The 13,864-nt window shown below is 35.6% G+C and overlaps 1 protein-coding gene across 1 annotated transcript in view; it reads right to left on the bottom strand.

Moving 5' to 3' along the window:
- LOC120415091 (ecdysone receptor-like) overlaps nt 1–13,864 on the bottom strand; it is a 363,558-nt gene that overhangs the window by 333,209 nt on the left and 16,485 nt on the right. Inside the window, 1 exon segment of the mRNA XM_039576510.2 lies at nt 1,498–2,539. The gene's annotated coding sequence lies outside the window, so the exon portion shown is untranslated.

Genomic DNA, 13,864 nt, shown 5'->3' with positions numbered 1-13,864 from the left:
TGTAAATTTTTATGTACAACGGTACAAAACACGGTTAAAAACCATTTCTGATCACTTTTTTTCATTTTAATGCAAAAAAAAAATATTGACAAGACAACATTTTTTCCATGGATCAACTATGGTCTCCTTGGAACGAGCTGTCAAGTAGGACCTTTTCTGTCAAGAAGGACCGTGAAGTTATTTTTTTAAAATTCAATTAAAAATCCATTTTAAATCCTTTGCGGTCGTTCAAAGGGTCATTGTACTCAGAAAAATAAGCTCTATCGTTATGAGCAATAATATCGCAAATTTAAACTTCATTTAAGGACCCAATTCTTCATAACTTTTGATAGTAATAATTTTTTTTTAATACTAAAACTTTTTACAAAATTTTTGAAGAAAAAAAATCTAAATACGTAATTTTGTGAAAATTTTGAGTATTTCACAATAAATATTATTACTATCGAGATGTATGAAAAATTTCCGATCAATTGATACAATTCAATTCAATTCGGTTTTATTGGTGAATAATCAACATACAATGAGTTATTTTGAAGTGCATAACAGAGTTTTGGAGTTCCTTTCAGCTGTGTGTTGCATCATAATCCATTTTGGAACAATTATTTCTTTAACTAAGGCACTAACAGGAGTAAGAAAAATTTAAAAAAAGAACATACAAGATCATTTGATACCCGTATTGTAGAATACTGAAATTTTGAGTGTTTTTTCAAAATGTATGAAAAATTCGAGATCATTTGATGCTCATATTGTAAAATACTGAAATTTGGAGTATTTTTTCGCCATTCGTAATTTTGTGAAAATTATAAGTATTTCACAAAAAATATTATTTCTATCGATAAGTATGAAAAATTCCCGGTCATTTGGTATCCATATTGTGAAAACTGAAATTTTGTGTATTTTTTTTTCAAAATTCGTAGATTTATGAAAATTTTGAATATTTTCAAAAACATGTGTTATAATTTTCGAAATGTATAAAAAAAATCCTGATCATTTGATACCCTTATAGCAAAAACAATAATTTTGAGTATTTTTCGAAAAACATTGCATTATCAAAATACAGGAAAAATACGTATTTTGTGAAAATTTTCATTTAATTATCGGAATGGATAGATGACATCATCCCGATTCCAAAACACTATAATTTTTTGAAGTTTGGACGATTTTCCACAGGATTTTAGCCAGTGTCTCCCATATAGCAAAAATCCCATAAACGAGAAATGCTTAACAAATTGACCAGTTTAGTTTCTTCAATCCTGTCAGATTTATAATATTTGAAACACCGTCATTAGGAGCAAATCGTGCAAACTTTTTTTTTTGTTTTATCACAATGTTTTAGCACAATATCTGATTTTTTGGGGTTTTCGATTGCAGTCCCGATTTGCTCCAGTTGACGATACCTTAAGTTACAACTAAATTTAGTTGTACGATCAACAGAAAATTGTTTTAAACCAAATTCTTTATAATTAATATCGACTTTTAAAATGTTTTTAAACCTACCTTAACTTTCCACCAGCCTTCACATAACGTTTGAAAAATTCCGCTCAGCTCCAAAATAAAAGTAAAACCCCCGACCGTGTCACGTTCCACTTTAAATGCCACTTTCTTCCACCACCGGCAAGTGTATTTTCCAAACAGACAGCAGTCGTGAGTGGTTTTCCCTTTTTTCGTAGATACTAATTAAAACGGCCTCCTAAATTTGGCCATTTATTACGCCTCCGGCCGCATCAAATATAGCTGCTCCACAATAAAAGTGCCACACATAAATTCGGTCACTTTTCCAGTGCAGGAAAACAAAACTAACACAACGCTCTCTCACTTATACAGACAGACAGACAGCCGAATCATAAACTTGAACACTTTTCTTCGCTTTCGATTGGTTTTCGTTTTTGCTTATTTTTCCACCGTTTTTCACTGTGAGAGGTGTGCTTCTTCTTCCTTCTTTTTCTTCGACGATGACGATACCAACTATTTGATTGCTAAATATTTGCTGGAGCTTCACTCTGTTGCGATATTTGTTTGTTTTTCCTCTATTTTATTATATTTACACTTGGGAAGCTTTTCGTTTTTTTCCTGCGATTAATGGCGAAAAGGGACACTGGACTTATGTTTTGTTGTGTTTCTTCTTCACTTGGATCTCGAAATTCGACAGAAATGTTCACTTTTTCTTGTTTTTTCATTATTCGCAGTGTTGGAGATTCATCGGTTATGACGATGCTTGATTTCACTTATCACTTATTTTTTACTCCTTATCGGTAAGCACTTTAGCAATAATACACTTAAACTCTGTAGTGAAGATTTACTTGACACGTAAGCTTACTAGTATTATCGATGAGATTACAAACTAAAGGTGCCTGGGCGAAGTGTGCGCACGTCGACTAGCGGGGGTTCGAACACTGGAAAAATAGTGAGAACCCTCGTTTCTTCTTCTTCAATTGGTGATTTAAGTACACCAAAAACTGAACAGTGTTGACTTTCACTGGTTGATTAGCGAGTTTGATTCTTCACAGGATGGCAGCACTGGTTGGTTGGAGTTGTCAATCTGAAAGGAAAAAGAGAATGAAAATATTTAGAAAATGTTTGCATTAAAATGTTAGGGCTAAACAATGAGTAATTTTTAAAATTATAAATTTGAGTTCAACATACAAACTGGAGTTATCGCGATTTTACGAAAAAAAAGTTACTTTTTGCATTTCTCTTTGTTTTGTCGTTCGTGTCTGTCGCGGGTGACGATGAACGGCCAAGATCGACACAACCTACTTTTTCTAAACTTTTTTTAATCGTAAAATCGCAATAACTCGTAATGGTTACAAGCAAACCCCTTATGTTTGTATATCATTTTTTTTGTAATTTTCTGCTCTACAACTTTGTAGAAAGTTGTTACACTCTAAAAGAAGGGCGTAAGGGTTTTAAATATTTTTGTATTTTGTAAATTAAATATTGCTGTATCTCTAAGCCGTTACATAGTATCAAAAAGTGGTCAAAGACAAACTTGTAGAAATTCGACGAGCTTTTTGAAAAAAAAAATACACTGAATGAAAAATGGGTAATTCTCTAATAACTCACACGAAATCGGAAAAAGTTGCCCCGACCCTCTTCGATTTGCGTGTAACTTTGTCCTAAAGGGTATCTTTTGTCCCTGATCACGAATCCGAGGTCCGTTTTTTGATATCTTGTGACGGAGAGGCGGTCCATTTTTGAACATGCGAACAAGGGGGGTTTTTCAATAATTTGCAGCCTGAAACGGTGATGAGATAGAAATTTGGTGTCTAAGGGACTTTTATGTAAAATTAGACGCCCGATTTGATGGCGTACTCAGATTTCCGAATAAACGTATTTTTCATGGAAAAAAAACACTAAAAAAGTTTTGAAAATTTTCCCATTTTCGGTTACTCGACTGAAATTTTTTTTGGAACATATCATTTTATGGGAAATTTAATGTACTTTTCGAATCTACATTGTCCCAGAAGGGTCATTTTTTCATTTAGAACAAAATTTTTCATTTTAAAATTTCGTGTTTTTTCTAACTTTGCAGGGTTATTTTTTAGAGTGTAACAATGTTCTACAAAGTTGTAGAGCAGACAATTACAAAAATTTTGATACGGAGACATAATGGGTTTGCTCATAAACATCACGAGTTATCGCGATTTTACGAAAAAAAGTTTTGAAAAGTTACTTTTTGCGTTTCTCTTTGTTTCGTCGTCCGTGTCTGTCGCGGGTGACAATGAACGACCATGATCAACATTTTCAAAACTTTTTTTCGTAAAATCGCAATAACTCGTGATGTTTATGAGCAAACCCCTTATGTCTGTATATTAGAATTTTTGTAATTGTCTGCCTTACAGCTTTGTAGAACATTGTAACACTCTAAAAAATAACCCTGCAAAGTTAGAAAAAACACGAAATTTTAAAATGAAAATTTTTGTTCTAAATGAAAAAATGACCCTCCTGGGTCAATGTAGATTCAAAAAGTACATCAAATTTCCCATAAAATTACATGTTCCAAAAAAATTTACAGTCGAGTAACCGATAATGGGAGAATTTTTAAAACTTTTTTAGTGTTTTTTTCGATGAGAAATACGTTTTTTCGGAAATCTGAGTTCGCCAACAAGTCGGGCGTCTAATTTTACATAAAAGTCCCTTTGACACCAAATTTCTATCGCATCACCGTTCCAGGCTGCAAACTATTGAAAAACACTTCTTTTTTCGCATGTTAAAAAATCGAAGGGGTCGTACTGCCCCTCCGTCACGAGATATCAAAAAACGGACCTCGGATTCGTGATCAGGGACAAAAATTACGCCTTAGGACAAAGTTTCACACAAATCGAAGAGGGGTCGGGGCAACTGCTGTGTGAGTTGGCGGAGAATTACCCACTATCATTTTTACAAAAGTACGTATTTTCAGAAAAATACCAAAAATTTAAGTTTTTACAATATGGGTATCAAATGATCGGGATTTTTTCATACATTCGAAAGCTATTACACAAATTTTTGAAAACATACACTTCGGAATTTTTTAAAATGCTAAAATTTTGTTTTGTTCAAAATGGGATCTGGAATTTTTCATTTCGATAGATTTTTTTTTAAATATTCAAAATTTTCACAGAACTACGTACTTTTAAAAAATACTGAAAAATTCAGTTTTTGTTATATTGGTATCATATAATCGGATTCGTGTTTGTACAAAACTGAAAATTTTAGTGTTTTTTTTTTTGAAAATACGTTGTTTTGTGAAAATTTCGAGTGATTAAAAAATGTGTTATGACTTTCGAAATGTATAAAAAATCCCGATCATGTGATACCCATTTTTTAAGAAACTGAAATGTTGAGTATTTTTCAGCAAATACGTAGTTTTGTGTAAATTTTGACAAAAAAATATTACTATTGAAATGCATGGAAAAATCCCGATCATTTGATACCCATATTGTAAAAAACTGAAATTTTGAGTATTTTTCAGAAAATACGAAATTTTATGAAAATTTTGAGTTTTTAAAAAAATGTGTGTTATTTTTTTCGAAATGTATGAAAAAATCCCGATCATTTGATGTCCGTGCATCAGAAACAATATTTTTTTATTCGAGAAACATTGCATTTTCAAAATACAGGCAAAATACGTATTTTTTGTGAAAAATTTCATGTAATTACAATTGCAATGGATAGCTAACATCATCCCAATTCCAAAACACTATATTTATTTGAAGTTTGGATGATTTTTATAGGATTATAGCCAATGTCTCCCATATAGCCAAAATCCCATAAGCTCTGTACTTCAGTTAAGCACTGGGTCGTGCTTAACCGAGGCAACTGAACGAATCATAACCGGGGCAGTGCCAAATCGAGGCGTGCAAAGCCGGGGCATGAATGTATGTACTTTTTCCCAGATGTCATATTACCATGATTTACTGTATACTTGGGTTTGAGTTTTGGCATCTCCAGAAAACTTTGCATGATTTTCAACGGATAAATTCATTTCTTCAAAATTACTCGCAAAACTAGTAAAATCACACGGCCACACAACAAACGCCACCAATCTCTTTGACTTCTAGCGCCACATTCCGCCAACCAATCGGTGTGGTATTGGTGTTGTTGAGCGCGCCACAACCAGGAAAAATTGTTATGCTTGAAGAGGCTGCTGCTCCACAACGCCAACAGGTGGAGAAGCAAATTGGTGCTGGTGGAGGTGGTAATAGTAAAAGTGCCTCGGCAAAGGAACGGAATTGTACCGCGCGATTCATGTAGTATTGTGTGTGTTTGCGAATGGACTGATGGTGTAATACGATTTACAGTTGAATAACTGCAACTTCCATCGGGCCCCGGCTACTGGTGTTGTGGGAGTTGGGTGGAGAAGAGTTTTTTTTTTTATCTGTGCGAAGTGGGATGAGGGAAAATTAGCAGCTCATACAAGAAAATCGAACGATAAGCTCGTGAATGTAGGTTTGTAGAGTGGAAAAGAGAACGCTTTCTGAGGATATCAACAAAACGAAAAGATTAAATCGTTTTAATTCAGAATATTAAAAGCATAATCTTTGATTAAGTAAATCACATTTGTTGATCTCGGGCAGTAAATTATCATCAAATTTGTATTCCAGATTCGTGCTTCCCCATTAAACTGATAAATTTATTCGGCCATAATTCCACCACAAAAAAGAAGTAACTACCACAGCGATCGTCCGCTAGCCTTGACCATCGTCACCACCAAGACACACGGACAGTCCAAAACGTGACCGCTTTACAGTGTCCGAAGTAATACTCTCTCACTCTCATATACTCCAGCGAGGCCCGGAAAAGAGCCCCCTCAGTCAGGGGAGGCTGCTCTCCCCCACCACAAGAGTGAGAGTCATTGACACAATTAAATCAAACAAAAGCAGCAAAAAAAGTAGCCATAAAAATGTAAAGTGGCTTACACAGACAAACACACAGCCGTTTTGAAGTTCGCGTGAACGCGCTCAGTTTCGGTATGAAAAGGGAAAATCTGACACCGGCAGCACGAAGCATGCGGATTAATTCACTGACGGATTGATGCTAATGATGATAGCAAAAAACAATAAAAATCAACGGTGTGGAGAGCTTCAAATGAAGATACGGAACGATACAAGGTTAATTTTGACGACAGCATGGATTAGAAGGGGGTCATTTGATTAAACTCAATGTATTTTTGTCACTTTTCATATGAAAGAAGTTTCAATCTTGTCGTGCTATCTTGACACAGCCTGAAAATTGATGTAAGTGCGACAACTGGCCAAAGGGATTTCAGGTCAGAACGCGTTTGACGCTGGGACGAGCTCGACTACCGTACACATTTTTAGATATACAGCAATTCCATTTGAAAAGAGCCTAAACCGAAAAAAAGTTCTCCGATCGGGCTTAAAAAATTTCTAGGGTTTCCTTGGCCAAAATAATTAGACCCGTATTTTTTTTTGTTTGGCCATTAGGGTGACCTACATCGTGCTAGGGTGGTTCGAAAAATGACAATTTTCGTCATTTTTCGCAAAAACCACTTTTTTCAAAAAATCATATCTCCGCGTCATTTCATCCGATTTTAGCTGTCTTAGACGCAAAAGAAAGGTGATTATTTTGGCTATTTGAGAAAAATAGTAAGAAGTTTCAAAAATCTAGCTTAACATTTGAAAAAGTCGTATGAAAACTTAAAATGGCGTTTTGACCGTGTCTGGACCAAAGAGCCTATGTCTGAAAATATTTTTATCGGATTCCTCGGAAAATTTCACTTAACATATCAACAAATTGGCGATGTCGAACCGTACGTTTCCGAGATATAATTTTTGAAAATAAAAACTGAGTTTTTCGACGCGCCACGCGCAAAAACAGGAAAATGACGAGATCGGCAAAAAATCAACTTTTTTTACTAAAACTGCGATAACTTAATTTTTTTTTTAAATTCAAAGGGTACCACAAATTTTGTAATTAAAATACGCAACTTATGGTACCCTAACATGTACAGGTCATCGCTGAAATTTTTAAGTTATCGCAGTTTTAGTGAAATATGTTGATTTTTTGCCGATTTCGTCATTTTCCTGTTCTTGCGCGTGGCCGTCGAAAAACTCAGTTTTTATTTTCAAAAAATCATATCTCGGAGACGTACGGTTCAACATCGCCAACTTTTTGTTATTTTAAGTGAAATTTTCCGAGGAATCCGATAAAAATATTTTCAGACAAAGGCTCTTTGGTCCAGACACGGTCAAAACGCCATTTTAGGCTTTCATACGACTTTTTCAAATGTTAAGCTTGATTTTTGAAACTTTTTACTATTTTTCTCAAATAGCCAAACTCATCACCTTTCAAATTCAAATTCAAATTCGGTTTTATTGGTGAATAATCTAGATACAATATGTTCTTTTGAGGTACAAAACAGAGTTTTGGAGTTCCTTTCAGCTGTGTGTTACATCATAATTCATTTTGGAACAGTTATTGCTTGTAAATAAAGGTGTTATCAAGATTAAGAAAAATTAAGAAAAAAACATACTAAACTTGCTAGGAAAAGGGGATAGAAATAGATAAAACTAAAAACTAGATCACAATTTTCTCATCATCCTTCTTTTGCGTCTAAGACAGCTAAAATCGGATGAAATGACGCGGAGATATGATTTTTTGAAAAAAGTGGTTTTTGCGAAAAATGACGAAAATTATTTTGGCCAAGAAAACCCTAGAAAAATTTTGATCCCGATCGGAGAACTTTTTTTTCGGTTTAGGCTCTTTTCAAATTTCAAATCAATAAATTTAGAACAACTTTCCCCAAGACACTATATTTTTAGGATTTTTTGCTGAAAAGTTTTTAGCTTCCGAAAATGACCATTTTTGGGCAGACGGCTCCTAATGTTCTAGATATGAGAATTGATAAAGAAAAAAAAAGTAAAAAAAATGCTTTTCTCCATACATTTTGAAAAAAATTCCCATAAAAACTTCAAGCGATTAGAGGGAGGGGTTCCCGTGGTCAGAATGAGCTCAAATTTGGAATTTAGTCTAGTGATGTGTCAATCTTTGATTGCAGGGGGTAGCCCCGAGAAAGCCCGGATTTGGAGCACCCTAATGCGCACCTACGTTTATCTATGGAGGTAGCAAAAAGAAGGGGGTGATCGCTTAAGATAATTCCATACAATTGTACCCGAAATTTATACTTTTATTTATTGGCGGGGAATTCACTAAAATTCAATTCTGTTAATTTGAGCGTATTCAGGAAGCCCAAATCTATAATACCTTGACGAAATTTAAGCATTTACTGACATCAACATCAAAAATGTCGAGCTGTGTTTTCCGTTTGTAAAAAAGTTTTATATATTTATCTTTGTGACCTTCAAACGCTTATCGCTATTGGCTTTTTTTTCTTGAACTATCCAAGAAGATAAATTTAAAAACCATTTGTCATGCCTAAAACTTCCACAGCAAAAAAATATCCATAACAAAAACATCTCACCGAAGAATCTTCAAACCAAAATAACAAAACCACTTTTTTTTTTGCTCGCATCCTTCCCAACCCAATTTTCGACCCAATATTTTCTCAATTCACTTTCTCGCGGTAGCCCGCGGGGCTCGATTCCACCGAAATTCAAAATTGCACCTCTCAGGGCTGCGGTCAGCAAAATTCGAAGCATTCCGTGTGGCTGCCCCAAAGAAGAACGAGCCACCAAAACCGGTAGTGTAGCGAATCTGTACCGTACACAACACTATACGAAAAGCAAAACCGGTTTTTCTTCGAGGGGATGCCGGCCGCGCGAATCTGTGTCCGCGACTGTGTGTAGTGGTTTCGCCAGGTGATCTACGCCACCACTACCATGTTGGAGAAGATGCGGAGTTGGACATTAGGGTGATACGTTGTCTAGAATTATTTTCAGTCTACTAACAATTCAGAACCACCCTACTCCTTTCGAGATCTACCTTGCACGGAGAAAAAAGAGTTCCCAAAATCGTGAACAAGCGTTCATGAAAATGGGAACCACGAACAAAGTGTTCAAATGCCATGGTACGTTTTTGAAAATCGCACCATGGGATTTGAACACTTTGTTCGTGGTTCCCATTTTCATGAACGCTTGTTCACGATTTTGGGAACTCATTTTTCTCCGTGTGGACACAGTATAGAGTAGCAGGTCGTCATGCCGGGTTTCATTATGGAACTCGCTCACTCTTACTGTTCCTTTTTGAAGACCTAAAGCCTGAGCTCTGTAGCTTCGACAGAGATCTACAAAACCCGCTCAAATCATCGTGTAGGTTGTAAATTTCACCGGCCTTGAGGTGTCAGAGCGTTGATGTTTGCACAAACCTGACCGGTTGGCTGTGTAAAGCAACGATGATGACTTGGAGCTACGAGGATCGAGTATCAAGTTCCTGCTAGTAACCTAATGCAATACACTAGCGCGATCTGTTGCAATGCCACAGAAATACAAATGTCAAATGCAAGTTTGTTTTCTTCTTCTAGAATTAAATTCAAGCTTTCAGAATTACCGTTGTTTGACAACAACGAAACTAGTTTCGCAACTGTCTCGACTCGAATTAAGGGCATTCAAACAAAACAGTTGTGTAAGACTTCGAAAACCTTTGCCTGAACCTTCCCCTTAACCAACTTGACGCGACGCAACACGCGTCGCAAGATTGATTGTGTTTGTTTGTTTACCCCGTAGCAGACATCTGCGTGACCTTTCACCTTAATCCACGTTAAGGCGAAAGGGCAACCTCGTTGCTAGTTCAGTCAGTGTTGTTTACTCAGCAGAAAATATTTTGTATAGCCTACTGCCCCCGAATGTCCGGGGGTTTGGCGAAAACGAGTTTTGCTTTGGGCTTCCGAAGCTGGAGGTTTGAGTGTCAATCACTTTCTCTGCCTCCAAGAGAGATGGTCGCCGTCGGCGTGACGAATGACGTTTGGCGATGGTTTGTTTGGGTTCGGGGTTTTCTTCGCAAGGGGGCGTTTTATTGCGTCGCAAATTGATAGGCTGGAGGCTTGATTTGTGGGGTGTTAGGGAGTTGGGATTGCAATTTATTGCGGGGCACTTAAAAAAGTGATTTTGGGGGCATCTTTCGGTCGAAATCAACGGTGACCTTTTTTTAGGGAAGAGATTTCTCAGAGTTGATTTAAGGGAGAAGCCGTGGCTGAGAGGTTACGGTGTTCGCTTTGAAAGCGAATGATCCAAGGTTCGATTACCATTCGGAACCAATTCCCAAGAACGCTGAATATGAACGAAAAATCAAAGTCGCTAGAGTCGGGGTTCAACCCCCGTGCTTTGGATTGGTAAGCAAAAATGCTAACCAGTACACCCAAAACTGGGCAGCAACGTCCGAGAGAACAATGGCCTCGAATCGAGAGAATAGTGGTACCATTCACGGACACAGCTCGAGATGAGCGAAAGAATTATTCTCGCGAGGTTCATTTGCAAAAAAAAGTTCATCCGTCAAACAAAAAAACCAAAAGTGTCATTTACGGGAATCGAACCCGAGACCTTTGGCAGAAAACCCAATGACTTAACTGCCTCGGCCACCACGGCTTGGTGACTCAGGAGCGGTCAGATGTCAATGTATGACACTTTTTGGAGATTAACGGTTTCAATCAATTGAACACATTTATAATGATGGTGTGAGTTGGTAGCATTATTCTATCGATTTTGGCACTGAGCCCTCAATAAATTTTGAGGGAACGATTCTCTCGACTCTGAATTTTGGGTGTAGGCCTTCGCGGCTTGACGAGCTAAGACTGGTAAAAGGAATACTGTTACATGAATAGGAATCCTGTAAGCTAATCCGGTAACTCCATGTTTTTGAATTCGTATACATTGAAATGTTTCCAAAATCGTCAACATTTTTTCCGATTTCAACAACAATGTTGTCGATTTTGAATACATTTACGAGCAATTCCAGTCCAAAACTGGAATTTTTTAGGTACTTTTTTCTCGACCCTCTCAGATTTAAATGAAACTTTGTAGACATGTTATTCTACGCTTATGTAAGCCATTTTTGTGTATATGGAGCCAGTTACACTCGATAATGACATTTGAGAAGGGCGTAAGTGTTTTAAATATTTTTGTATTTCGTAATTTAAATATTGCTGTATCTCGAAGCCGTTGCATCGTATCAAAAAGTGGTCAAAGACAAACTTGTAGGAAATTTGACGGGCTTTCCCAAAAATATACACTGAAAGAAAAAAACACGCAATTTTTATGAGATTTTAAATGGGCTCACCTTCAACCCTTAATTTTTTTCGTTCAATTTTTTTTTGAAAAAATAGCCTAAGATGTTACAAAAAGACTCACGAAAAATGCAGGATGGAGTAACTCACCTAAACAAATACAAAAATCAATTACTGAAACTGTTTTTTTTTTAAGTGCTCTAAATGTCAAAATTTTCAAAAACCGAATACGGGAATCGATTCTCCAGACAATTTTACATCAAAGTCTCCATGTTGACCACTGCCCTAAGTCCAATCCTTGTGAAGTTACAGCGGCTGTTAAAATAAAAATGCTGGAAAAAATGGTTTTTTGATGGTTTTTGACAATTTCTATATGACAGACATGAAAATATTTTTACCGGAAAGCTCGTCCAATTTCCCATAAGATTGTTTCTGATCACATCTCAATTGGAAGTATGGGCTTACAGATATAAGCTAATTGCATTGCTCATAACTGAAACTAGCTTAAATCATCAAAAAACGAGTTATTCTGAAGAGTAGTCAAAAACAATCTTATGGAAAATTGGACGAGCTTTTCGGTAAAAATATTTACGAGACCGAAAAATCAAGTCTGTCATATAGAAGTTGTCAAAAACCATAAAAAACCATTTTTTCAACATTTTTATTTTTAAAGATGCTGTAACTTCACTAGGATTGGACTTAAGTCAGTGGTCATTATGAAGACTTTTATGTAAATAGTTTTTAGTTTTTAGTTTTTAGTTTTTAGTTTTTAGTTTTTAGTTTTTAGTTTTTAGTTTTTAGTTTTTAGTTTTTAGTTTTTAGTTTTTAGTTTTTAGTTTTTAGTTTTTAGTTTTTAGTTTTTAGTTTTTAGTTTTTAGTTTTTAGTTTTTAGTTTTTAGTTTTTAGTTTTTAGTTTTTAGTTTTAGTTTTTAGTTTTTAGTTTTTAGTTTTTAGTTTTTAGTTTTTAGTTTTAGTTTTTAGTTTTTAGTTTTTAGTTTTTAGTTTTTAGTTTTTAGTTTTTAGTTTTTAGTTTTTAGTTTTTAGTTTTTAGTTTTTAGTTTTTAGTTTTTAGTTTTTAGTTTTTAGTTTTTAGTTTTTAGTTTTTAGTTTTTAGTTTTTAGTTTTTAGTTTTTAGTTTTTAGTTTTTAGTTTTTAGTTTTTAGTTTTTAGTTTTTAGTTTTTAGTTTTTAGTTTTTAGTTTTTAGTTTTTAGTTTTTAGTTTTTAGTTTTTAGTTTTTAGTTTTTAGTTTTTAGTTTTTAGTTTTTAGTTTTTAGTTTTTAGTTTTTACAGAATTGCTTTTAAAGAATAGCTCAACTTGCCCTTTCGTTCAAGTTCGGCTACGTGACCTCCAAAAAATTTAAATTTCCTCGCATAATTTCGGTGCTGGTTTTCAAATTTGCGTCATTCATCACGATGGACATCTCAAGGAAATAGATTCCCACGTTTGCATAACATAATGCAACCCATCAAAGACAGTTGTGCTATTCTTGAAACTGGTTTATTTCTAGCCAGAGAGTTCAATAAATAAAACATTTCCTGATTGCGATCCTTGCACAAATAGGGTGGGTGGGAAAGCTCTTCGTCGAGTGACTTTCAAGGAAGTCCGTCTGTCGCAAATTGATTTATGAACTGCCGGAAGCTACTTGCAGTCTAATTAAACGCAATCTAGAGCAAGAAGCGTTCCGTGACCGGAAGGATCGTTTACTTTATTCTTCGGAAAAGACAACATTGGCTCAACATTCGACCCTCGGTCGTCTTGAAGAAAACCTTTTCTCCTAATGAAAATTATTGTCGTTTTTTTTTTGTTTGTGTGCAAATGTTCGTAAAAAGTTAGCACCTTTCGCAACGCGAAGCTACTTCATCAACGGGATCGTAATACTTTTATGACGCATTGTGCACGGGAGGATATTCACGCAAATTGGGAAATTGCAAACAAAAAGCTGCACCAGCAGGATGTCCTTCGCAACAGTCTCCGTTGAAACGGGGTCAAAGAGAGTGCTTTCAGCATAATTAACATGGTTGCATTTTAGCGGTTTGCGTGACATTGTTACCCCATGTCGCGTGATGACAAGGAAAAGGATGTCCTGTGGGAGAGCAAAAAGCTTTGCGATGCACTACGATTCAGGTTGACGGCGCAGGAAGTGTTCGTTTCTCACCTGGAAAATAAAGAGAGAAGGAGAAAATTAGCATTATAAGTTTTACTACTGTTCTTTGAAAACGTCAATCAAAAATTTAACGGT

This window comes from Culex pipiens, chromosome 2 (assembly GCF_016801865.2).
Source record: "Culex pipiens pallens isolate TS chromosome 2, TS_CPP_V2, whole genome shotgun sequence".
NCBI classification, from domain to species: Eukaryota; Metazoa; Arthropoda; class Insecta; order Diptera; family Culicidae; genus Culex; species Culex pipiens.
The sequence above is the reverse complement of the archived record's forward strand: the minus strand, read 5'-3'. Positions and strand labels throughout refer to the sequence as shown.